The following is an 11779-nucleotide window of genomic DNA, read 5'->3' as shown; positions in this document are numbered from 1 at the left end:
ATTCGATACTTAACCACCGGGAATGGAATCCCCACAATCATCAGCACCGAGGCCACCTACCTTGAGTTTCGGAGGAAGCTCATACATTTATGTATGAAGACTGACAATTAAGTTCATGAACTTGCCACCGTGCGCTTACGTTGGCAGCACTATACAAACAGCTCAGTAAGGTTTCATAATCTTGGTATATCTATGCCTCACAGCTGTGTTTGTGTCGACGTGTGGCGGTGTCATGCTGAGTGGCGCTCATTATTGTTGTTGCATGTTTTTGTGCTCCGTCTCAAGAATGTCGGAGCTTGAATTAGAGCAACGAACAAACATTAAATTTCTTGTTAAACTTGGCAAGAGTGGAAGTGAAGTCAGGAACATTTTAGTCCAAGTTTATGGAGATAATGCCATGAAAAAAATGGCAGTGCACAAATGGATTAAACGTTTTTCTGAGGGGAGAGAAAGCATCACTGATGAAAGTAGGTCAGGGTGGCCAGTAATGATAAGAACTGATGAAAACATTGCAAAAATTTATCGAATTGTGCATCAGCTGACTGTGAGGAGCGTAGCAGGCCAATAAATGTTGATAGAGAAACAGGAAAATCTTAACTAAAAATCTTAAAAAAAAAAAATTCTTTATTGATTTTCCAAACTGCAATGGTACAATAAACAGATACATAACATACATTTAATCAACAACAGCACATTCAACTTACAAATATACATAACCAAACCATTTTCTCCCACCCACCGAATGATTATTCAATACAACACAGAAACATAAATTTTACCAATAACCTTACCCTATTCAAATTAATAATATCCTCCCATCCTCCCACCCACCCCAAATGTAAATACTCAAAGGTCAAAATTAGGACAGAAATATCCCCCCCACCCATCCATCCTTCCCTGGATGTGTACAAAAATAAACAAAACCTGACTCATAATCAAAGACCTTCTATAGTGAAGTAATATATGATGTCAATGGGCCCCAAACCAATTTAAATAAATTACTGTGCCCACCATAAAGGGAAATTTAGTCGGTCATAGTTCTTTCAATTTCGAGTTACCATCTTCATGGTTATTCAGGTCATGACAAGAAAAAGACGGCATTTATATCGATCCATAGGGGGTTTAACATGTAATAACGTTCCACATATGACCACCTCATACGTCAGTGGAATTGATGATTCCAATATGTTGTTAATTTTACCCCATATTGACCTCCAAAAGTTAAGTATCAAAGGACAATAGAACAACACATGATCCAATGTCCCTATGTCCAGATGACAATGCCAGCATCTATTAGATTTAGAACAGTTTAACCTGTGTAACCTAACAGGGGTCCAAAAAGATCTATGTAACAGAAAAAAACATGTTTGTCTCATAGATGCTGACGCTGTACATCTCATCCTCCAAGTCCAAATTCGTGGCCATCGAGATGCAGAAATGTACTGCTTTATCTCAATGCTCCAAATGTCTCTAAGACCATTTTTTGGTTTTTTATTCAAGAAATCAGATATTAATTTATACCACTAAAAATCTTGACATGAGAAAGGTGTGTGCAAAAATGGTCCCTCGTGGCTCTTGCATCACAACAATGCACCAGCTCACATGGTAATTTGTGAGGGAGTTTTTAGCCAGTAAACAAATAACTGTATTGGAACATCCTCTCTTCTGGCCCCCAATGACTTTTCTTCTTTACCCAAAGATAAAGTAAATATTGAAAGGAAGACATTTTGATGACATTCAGGACATCAAGGGTAATACGACGACAGCTTTGATGGCCATTCTAGAAAAAGAGTTCCAAAATTGCTTTGAAGGGTGAACTAGGTGCTGGCGTCGGTGCATAGCTTCCCAAGGGGAGTACTTTGAAGGTGACCATAGTGATATTCAGTAATGAGGTATATAGCACTTTTTCTAGAATGAGTTCATGAAATCAATTGTCAGTTCTTGACTATTTATTTATTTATTCTGTTTTCTATACTGTTCTCCCAGGGGAGCTCAGAATGATTTACATGAATTTATTCAGGTACTCAAGCATTTTTCCCTGTCTGTCCTGGCCGGCTCACAATCTATCTGAGGCAATGGAGGGGATTAGGTGACGTGTGCAGGGTCACAAGGAACAGCATGGGTTTAAGCCCACAACCTCAGGGTGCTGAGGCTGTAGCTTTAACTACTGCGCCACACTTTCCCCCTTTGAATTAACTTCAAAGTGTGGCAAGAAGCAGACCTTCTTTTGCCTCATCTTTTGGCAGTCAGCCCCTCTGTCTACCCTTCCCCCTTTGTTTACCATCACTCCCCTTCTCTGCTCCATATGATCTCCACTCCGTATGATGTTTGCTGTGCTATTCCATGTATTACCAATCACTTTGTTAACCCCTTTGTTACTTCTGTGAATTGTAAGTCGCCTTGAACCTCGTTTGACATGGAACAACTCAGAAATTCCAGATTAGATTAGATAAAATAACCACATAAATAGACCGCTTGAAACAGTCCTATCTTTGGGGGTCTACCTTATGATTATGATTATTGAGAGCTTCTATACCGCTACTAATGACTGGGGAATCAATTCAGAGCGGTTTACATGAGCCTCTGCAAAATTCATGAGCTTCTGTAAAGGAGTCTTCTGAGGAAATACTTTCTTACAGAAAGGGTGGCAGATGCATGGAACAGTCTCCCGGAAGAGGTGGTGGAAACAGAGACTATGTCTGAATTCAAGAGGGATAGGCACGTGGGATCTCTCAGAGAGAGAAAGAGATAACGGTTATTGTGGATGGGCAGACTAGGGCCATTTGGCCTTTATCTGCCGTCATGTTTCTATGTTTCTATGATTAGCTTCTGTTGTTGAGTTGTGAGGTGTTACAATACATGGGCTCTATATTGAAATACACAGAGCTCTGTGGTGGTGTTATAGAGTTATTAATACGGGCATGGTTATGCCAATAATCCATCATCCTACTTATATGCACATGTTTATACCAAATCAGTTGTCCTATGTATGTACACATGTAATGCTAGGTTTACAATTGCAGCTAAATACACTATACACTTTTTTTTTAAAACATACCTCTTAAGGAGGTTGGCCATTTCAACTAAATATAATCTAGTTACATGCATCCCTGAAAGATCTAGTTTCCTTTCTCTGTCAACTTCATAGATTCAGTTGAAGTAGTTTGAGAAAAGGATAGTTTTTATTCCTTTCTTGAATTTTCCAGTGCTCTTTTCTAACTTTAATTCCTTCGGTAGGGCATTCCACTCTGTCGGGGCCATTACCGAGAACATTCTTGCCCTGGTGCTTATGTATTTGATGTCTTTGAAGGAAGGTATTTGTAGTAATGTAATGTAATGTAATGTAATTTATTTCTTATATACCGCTACATCCGTTAGGTTCTAAGCGGTTTACAGAAAATATACATTAAGATTAGAAATGAGAAGTAAGAAGGTACTTAAAAAATTCCCTTACTGTCCCGAAGGCTCACAATCTAACTAAAGTACCTGGAAATTAATAAAGAAGAGAAAATAAAGATGGTTGAAAAAAGAAAAATTCTATATGAACTTATAGGATGGAAATTAAACTGACAGTGAAGAACTGTATAAAAAATACATATGGAATGCAGTTAGAGAGGGTAGGTTACAATCTATTTATGGTATTTGTTTAATTGGAAGGTGTTAAGGTGGGTAATTTGGGGGAAGTTTATCTGAAGGTAGGTGAATCTTCTGGAGGTAAGGACTCGTGGTTTGAGTGTAGAGCACGCCAGGTCATATGATTATTTAGTCTGGCCACTAGGTATTGCGGTTCTAAGAGGTGAACAGTTTTGTGCATCAGCGATAGAATTTTGTATGAAATACACAGTATGAGATGTTGGTCGGTGAAAATCTGAGTTGTATTAGGTTGCTTGAGATTGATTCTTGGTATAGGAAAAGTGATTGGTATTGCTATTATTGTCAGGCTGGTATTTTATTTTGATATTATGCTGAATATGATGTATATTGTTGGGGGGGTTTGTTTGTTTTTGTAAGATGTCTGAAATATCTGTGAAGTACTATTATGTGTGTGCTGTTGTACTTAGCCTTAAGAAGGTAGATTATAAATAAGCTAACAAACCATATTCCATTTTGAATTTCACCTTGCTCTCAATCGGGAGCCAGTAGCAGGGTGGCACTCATCTGTTTCGTTTTACCTAGTAGAAACCTATCTGCAGCATTTTGTACTGTTTGAATCTGTCTGATCTTGTATTCAGGTAAACCCAGGAGGGTTGCATTGCAGTAGTCAAAGATTGTGAGTACCAGGGATATTACTACATTGGACATAGCTTGGTGGGAGAGGTAGGGTTTCAGTCCTCTAACCCAGTAGAGTTTGCTATAAGTGTTTTTGACCATCCGTTGGATCTGCATCGTCATTTCTAGGCTCGGGTCCAGCCAGACACCTAGGTTTCTTATGTGGTTAAGTGCTGAATATTGTACTTAACCACATATGTTTTAGTTGGGTGCATATGCCTGGATATTCAATGCTGATGCCCAGACACAGTCTGGCATTGAATATCCAAGGATAATACCAGCAATAGCCAAAGAAAAGCTGACCACTGCCAGCTGAATATTTACCCCTAGGTGACCAAAATCTGTGCACTAAGATGCATTCTATAATGTCACCTGGGTACCCAAATTCTGTTATAGAATAAAGCGTAAATCACAACATAGAAACATGATGGCAGATAAAGGCCCAATGGCTCATCCAGTCTGCCCATTCACAGCATCCATTATCTCTTCCTATTCCTAAGAGATCCCCCATACCTGTCCCATGCTTTCTTGAATTCAGGCACAGTCATAGGCTCCACCACCTCCACTGGAGACTGTTCTATGCATCTACCATCCTTTCTGTAAAAAAAAGTATTTCCTTAGATTACTCCCGAGCCTATAACCTCTTAACTTCATCCCAGGTCTTCTCACTCTGGAGTTTCCTATCAATTGAAAGAGACTCACCCCATGCATGCCCCACCCTCATGCACACCCTCTTTGCAGTTAGATTCTCAAGCACGCAGGCGCTCAACGCTGCATGCAGTTAGATGCCTACATGCTATTTACCCTCCTGAAATTAGGCACCTAATTGGCACCTCACTTGTGGCACACTACATAGAATTAAGGGGAAAATGTCAAGGAAAGTTTGTGTGCTAAAGACCCTGTAGAAATGTGTGTGTGTACGTTCCACATATTGGTTTTAAAAGGGAAAGTATCAAACTGGAGCAGATCAAGCACGTTCCTGTTGCACAAGTTAGATGACCTGTTGCAAAAAAAAAAAAAATCCTTTAAGGTCTCAATTAGTTTCCCTGTCCTAAATCACCTTCCATGTTTACTGACTGTTTTGCCTCCATTTCATGTGTACAGTTTCTTGTGTAAGTATATAGAGTGCTTGATCTTAGACATGTAATATTGGACAACAAAGTTTTTGCTTCTTCAATGCTTTCGAGTGTATCTTACAGAGTTTTGGCTGCTGATCACGAAAATCACGTTTAAAATTTCATATCGCGTACCATTTTAACAAAATAGTACATTTTTACAATTTCTTTTTTTATGAGTACTTTCAGGCTACTGCAATTAATTTTTAGCTTAATTTTTAGCCTATTGCTCACATTATACCTTACTGGATATAGTGTGGGCATGTCCAGGCATACATTCAGGCAGGTTACATAACATCCATGGAAATGATGCAATCCGGGCTTGCTTGGGCATGTTTGTACATGGGCTAGATCAGGGCTACCCAAGTCCGGTTCTCGAGATCTACTGGCAGGCTAGGTTTTCAGGATATCTACAATGAATATGCAGTACAGGAAAATCTCTCTCATGCATATTCATTGTGGATATCCTGAAAGCCTGGCCTGCCAGTAGATCTTGAGGACCGGACTTGGGCAGCCCTGGGCTAGATGGATGTGCCTGAAAAGGCTATATACGAGAAAAGCATAGGAAACCATGGAACTGCTGTTAAAGCATATCAGTACACAAAGTACAACTGGAACATCTACAGTGATCTTAAAGTAGCAGCTCTGCTACTTGGAATGCAATTTGGATATACTAAGTACTGTTGTTTTATTTGTGAATGGGACAGCCGTGCTAAGAAGTTGCATTACATTCAAAAGAACTGGCCACTCTGTAAGAATTTGGTTCCAGGACCTGACAAAGATATTTTACCTCCTATTCACATAAAACTTGGACTGATGAAAAATTTTGTAAAAGCAATGAACAAGGAAGGCAAAGGTTTTCTTTATCTAAGACAGATGTTTCCAAGAATAACTGACGCCAAGATTAAGGAAGGCATTTTTGTCGGTTCACAGATCAGAGACATCATCAATGACAAAAAATTTGAAGATCTGTTAGTTGGGCCAGAGAAAATCGCCTGGAAAGCATTCAAGGATGTTGTTGAGAATATTTGTGGCAGTTACAGCGCATCAAACTATATTCAACTGGTTGACAAACTTTTTTCAATAGTTCTTTATTGTGCTATGTCTCACCACAGGAGTCTTTCGCCGCAGTTTTCCACGGGTTTTATGTTCAACTGCTATTCTTCTTATGACTCTTGGTATATCGGATCCCAACATCTTGAACCCCTGAGGAAGACATGTTTTTCGAATCATGGACCGTGTCGGGTCCTCTTCTTTAACTTATGTGAACCATTCCTTGGAAAGCATTGTTTGTCTACAATAAAGCTCCTGAACCTTGTACATCACCTCTGCAGTCCCTCTTTTGGTTTTGCTGTTTGACTTTTACTGCAGACCTGTTGGAGTTTTTTTTGTTTTGCCTAAGAGCATAAAAAACCATGAAGTGAAACATGTCACTGAAGATGCACTTTCTATATTCACACTTGGGCTTCTTCTCCACAAATCGTGGTGCAGGTCAGCGACGAACATGGTGAAAGCTTTCACCAGGACATTGCCACTATGGAAAAAAGATATCAGGGCAACTGGAATCCATCAAAGCTGGCTGACTATTGGACGCTGCAACGAGATGCACCACACACTGAGTACAAACAAAAATCAGCAGGAAAACACTTTTAACCATGGCAAACTAACATAGCGTGTCTATTAAAACATGTTATAGTCAATTAAAGATACCATCGTGTTTCTCAAAATTCCTACGTGATACAGTCAGTAGGAAATTATATTTGTGTTTATTTTGAAGGGAGTCTATCATAATCACCAGTTTGAGGAAGCAAAACTTTTGGAAACATTTGTTGTCCAGTGAATCAAATTCCCAGAGTGCTTAGCAGCTTCTAGAGGTATTGGCTGCAGTTTGCTGGAGCCCACCTTCTTTTTTCAGCTCTAGGAGAAAACTGACTCCATCTTAACCATACCACATGGTGTAGAGAAAGTTTGTCTCCCCAATTTGTTTTTACACTTTAGGATTGCTAGTCTCCTAACTTGAGTATCTTAGTAGGAATTCAGCTTGTGAGAGAAGCTAAAGTACATTTTACCTCTGCCTAGGGACTATGCAAAACATTCTTGTCTTCCCCTAAGTAAAGGATGTACCAGTAGAGTGTATGAACTTTGTGACAAAGCATTGTTGTAAGATCTACAAACTATAAGGGGCTCATAATCGAAAGAAAAAAAGTCCAAAAACCGGCCTAAGTCGGCACTTGGACGAACATTTCTCAAATACGTCCAAGTGCCGATACTAAAAACGGGTTTTGGATGTATTTCTAAACAACCTAGGCCTTCATAGTGCCGCTGAACGACCAAAGCTAAATGGGGCGTTTCGGGAGGAGTGTCGAGGGCGGGACGTGGGTCAGCTTAGACTTAGTCGTACAGCATGTATAACTGAAAGTTATACAGACTAGGATCGACAGAACTTGGACATTGTGACTTAGACCATGTAAAACATGGTCTAAGTCACAAAAATCCACCTAAAGTCACCAGATAAGCACTGAAAACACATAACACAGACCCCTACACACTACCCCAGTGATCACCGACCCCTCCCCCACACCCCCATAAAAATATTAATCACACCTTTAAAATTCAGCCTCCAGACCATCATCACCTGGCCGCCTGGCATAGGAAAGCCTAGTCGTCCAGCACAAAGGCAGCTTAAGTCGTCTTGGGGGTGGGTTAGGGACCTATAGAGAGGAGGACACATGCCCATAAGCCCCTATAATCACTGCATTGATACTTAAACATGTGCACTCCCCTATACACCCCCAAACCCTTTTGTACTGGCATATAAGTGGCTCCTGCAGCCATAAGGGTTATTAGGGTGGTAGATAAGTGGGTTTAGGGGATTCTGGAGGTGGTTTGGGGAGCTCACCATGACCTATAAGGGAATTGTAGTGAGGAGAAGCCATGGCACCTTTTTGTGAAGTTCACAGCCGTGCCCTGTAAAGTACCCCATTATTTAGGTGCCATGTCTGGGTATTCAGTCCATCACTTTGCAGACCCCTCCCATGTCCAACAGGGCTTGTTCTAGGCATTTTGGACTTGGACGAAAAGTTGGACGAAAATGTGGTATAAAGGTGGATGCTTTAGTGACTTGGACGATCAGATCGGCAGGATGTATAATTAGATGATTTTCGAAACAAAAAAAATTTTGGACGTATTTTTCGAAAATGTGTCCTAAGCTGTTTTTTAGTTTGGACAACTTGCGAGTTGGACGAAAACGAACTTAGACGTCCCTTTCGATTATGCCCCTCCACGTGTTCGTGCTTGTTCTAAACTGATATTAAAAAAGACCTTTTAAGGAACATGGAGTCCAGACTTGGTAATATTTAGGCTACAAGACCAAAGAGTTAAACTGCTTGACTATCATTCAGGGTACTGACAGGTCAAGACGCTGATTTCATAGGCTCCTACATTAAGGACTTAAGTCTTAGTCATTTTTCAAAAAAGCTGAGTTAGGCTCTGAATCCCAGCCTATAAGCAAGTAACAACAGCAGCAGCAAATCTCCTATTCAATAACTCCCACATTCTGTACATGCCACCCAAATCTGGGCAAGCTGCTGAGATTTGTGCAAATTAATTGGTAAATGAGCTCTGAACTATCAATAATTGAGTGCCAACAACCAATTAAAATTTGCACACACATCTGGCTGCACACTATTCTATAAGGCATGGTGCCTAACACTCATAGCACATATCTCAAAGGGGTGTGGCCATGGAAGGAGCATGGGTGTGTCAAGAATTCTGAAAAGTTACTATTACTGTTATTAATTATTTCTATAGCGCTACCAGACACACGCAGCGCTGCACAGAGTCACAAAGAATAAGAAAACAGTCCCTGCTCAAAAGAGCTTACAATCGAAACAGGAAAACAGACAAACAAGATGTCATGGATACAGTTAAGGGGAATGGTTAATCAGCTGGCTGGGTAGGAGGGCAGAGGGGAGTTCAGGACAATCAAGCCATTGTGACATCACTGATGAGGTTGTCTTTTATTGGTGGAAGGAGGCATTATGATATCATAATCTAAGCTCTGCTTCCCAAAGATAAACAGGGTGTCATGGATACAGTTAAAGGGAACAGTTAATCAGCTGACTGAGTTGGAGGGCATAGGAGTAGGGTTAAGGATTGAAAGCTATAACAAAAAGGTGGGTTTTCAGTCTGCTTTTAAACAAGGGGAGGAAAGGGGCTTGACGGACAAACTCAGGTTACACACATAATTATAGAATACTTTATATCAGGTTTCGTCAGGCATAACTCTGACACCCAAAGTTAGACGTGGGAATTGGGTCTAAAGTTGATTCTATAAAGGTGCTCACCCTTCACAGATTAGCACTTAGCAGCAAATTTCTTGGTGCCCATTTTTGAATGCTACTTATAGGATCTCTGGCATTACCTGTACAATAGTTACTATGCAACAATTTCTATAGATGTGTTTTATTTTTGTTGCCTCTGATTATTTATTTATATTGATAATTAGTCTCTCCCTCAGGTGCCTGAGGAAAGAATACAGAACCTAAAATCAAAATATAATTTCATAATCACTAACATATTCATACTATTTGCAACAACATTACCATCACCACCTTAGGCCTTTTTGTTATCTGAATCCGCTATTCTGCTAGGGTTAAAAAAACAGTTGTACATCCTAAGTGGAGCTTCACCTCCTCTGACCCATGCTGGAGGAGATCACTGAGCATAAATTGAACTTTGGCAAAATAGCAAACCCCCTCTTTTTATTCTCAGCTTTGCTAAGGGCAGAGAGAGGTCCAGGCAAAACATAAGAGGGTCATGCGTGACAAACAATGGCAAACAACCGAGTAAGCGAGTCCTGGCCCAAGAAATGATGGGATTAGATAAAGACAGAAGGATGTAGGGGGGGGGGGGGGGGAGGTCAGAGGGAGAGTGTTTTATATCTTAAGAAAGAGTTCCTGCTGTTCACTACGAAAGGAAATATTCTTCTAAGGATGGGAACAAATCAATATTCATCTATTTCTTGTATAACTCAGAAGCAGAGACAGGAGTAAAAGTCACACATGTTAGTCAAATGCCAACTTGATAATAGCAGATTTTGCAAGTGTAGAGTCCTTAGAAGTACTTAAGGATATTGTAAACATAAGAAAACCTGTGTACTCCGCTGTACACATGTTTATGGGCATAAAGAAATATATATGCTCATTATTTGGATTCTTGGATTGCAGGAAATGGTTTAATTTTGTTTAGCTTTATGAAACTGGAAATAAAATACTAAAGCTTTCAATTTGAATAAATAAGAGAGAGAGAGAGAGAGAGAGAGAGAAAAAGAAATGTATCTAGATAAGGTGTTAGAATAAATGGTCCTAACTCACACCCTATTTTCCTAAGGTGCAGACATATAGCAAGAAGATATCCAGAATTTTGGCTCTGTAAATCTTCTCCATTGTTTTGTCTTAAAATAAAACTTAAGTATGATTGTTAGTGTAAAAATAGGTTTAGAACAGCACTAAAATGAATCCTAGAGAAACAAAAGAACAGCAATGTATTAGAGATGGAAATTCTACTTAACAAGGATTTGGCATAAATAATAATAATTTAAAAATCCTGTACTAAAAACAAATATATGAAAATTCATTAGGGGTGGACTACTGGCAAACAACAATGCACTTTAGTTTTCTAAAGTTGACAGAGGAAACTAACCAGCTTTAGAAATAACTTTCAAAACATATCTGGAAGCTTAAAAATAGAACTGTAACGAGGTAATTTGCATAAAGCTTTTTTTTCTTTTTTGCATTGTTCTGTTAATAGGGTTTGTGCCATAATGTTTCCCATATGGTTTGTTCCTGCCTCTCTAAAAGGCAAGGTCTTCTTTCGTTCTTTTACTTTTCTCATTGTAAGGTAAACAACAGCCACTTAAATGTATTATATCTCAAGTATTCTTTTAAAGTTGGACATTTCTTGAATGTGCAGGCTCCAAACTCATCAAAAAAGGACAAAGCAGAGTAAACAAATATAAAACCCCCATATAAGATTCATCCTATGTTGCACAGTTTTGGAAAAAAAAAACTTTGGGGTATTTTGGAAAAACTTTGCACAATAGCCAACACGTGTCAGCGCTTCCTCTTTTTTTGTGGCCTTATGCACACACTGAGTAAACTGTAGCTGCAAGGTCCACTGCTCATTAGTACTTGTAAAATTTACAGCTTTTGGGATTCCATTAAATCAAGCTGGGTGACTTACTACTGAAATCTGTATAATTTCATTATGATAGATTGATGGTCCTCCAGAGTCAGCTGAAATAAAAGTGCATGATTAATGACAACATTGTTATTTCTATCATCTCTTTTTCTCCCCCCCTCCCCTCCACTAGAATGAGTGTATCACTGTTTGTG

Source organism: Geotrypetes seraphini, chromosome 12 (assembly GCF_902459505.1).
Source record: "Geotrypetes seraphini chromosome 12, aGeoSer1.1, whole genome shotgun sequence".
Taxonomy (NCBI): Eukaryota; Metazoa; Chordata; class Amphibia; order Gymnophiona; family Dermophiidae; genus Geotrypetes; species Geotrypetes seraphini.
Note: the sequence above shows the minus strand (reverse complement) of the source record.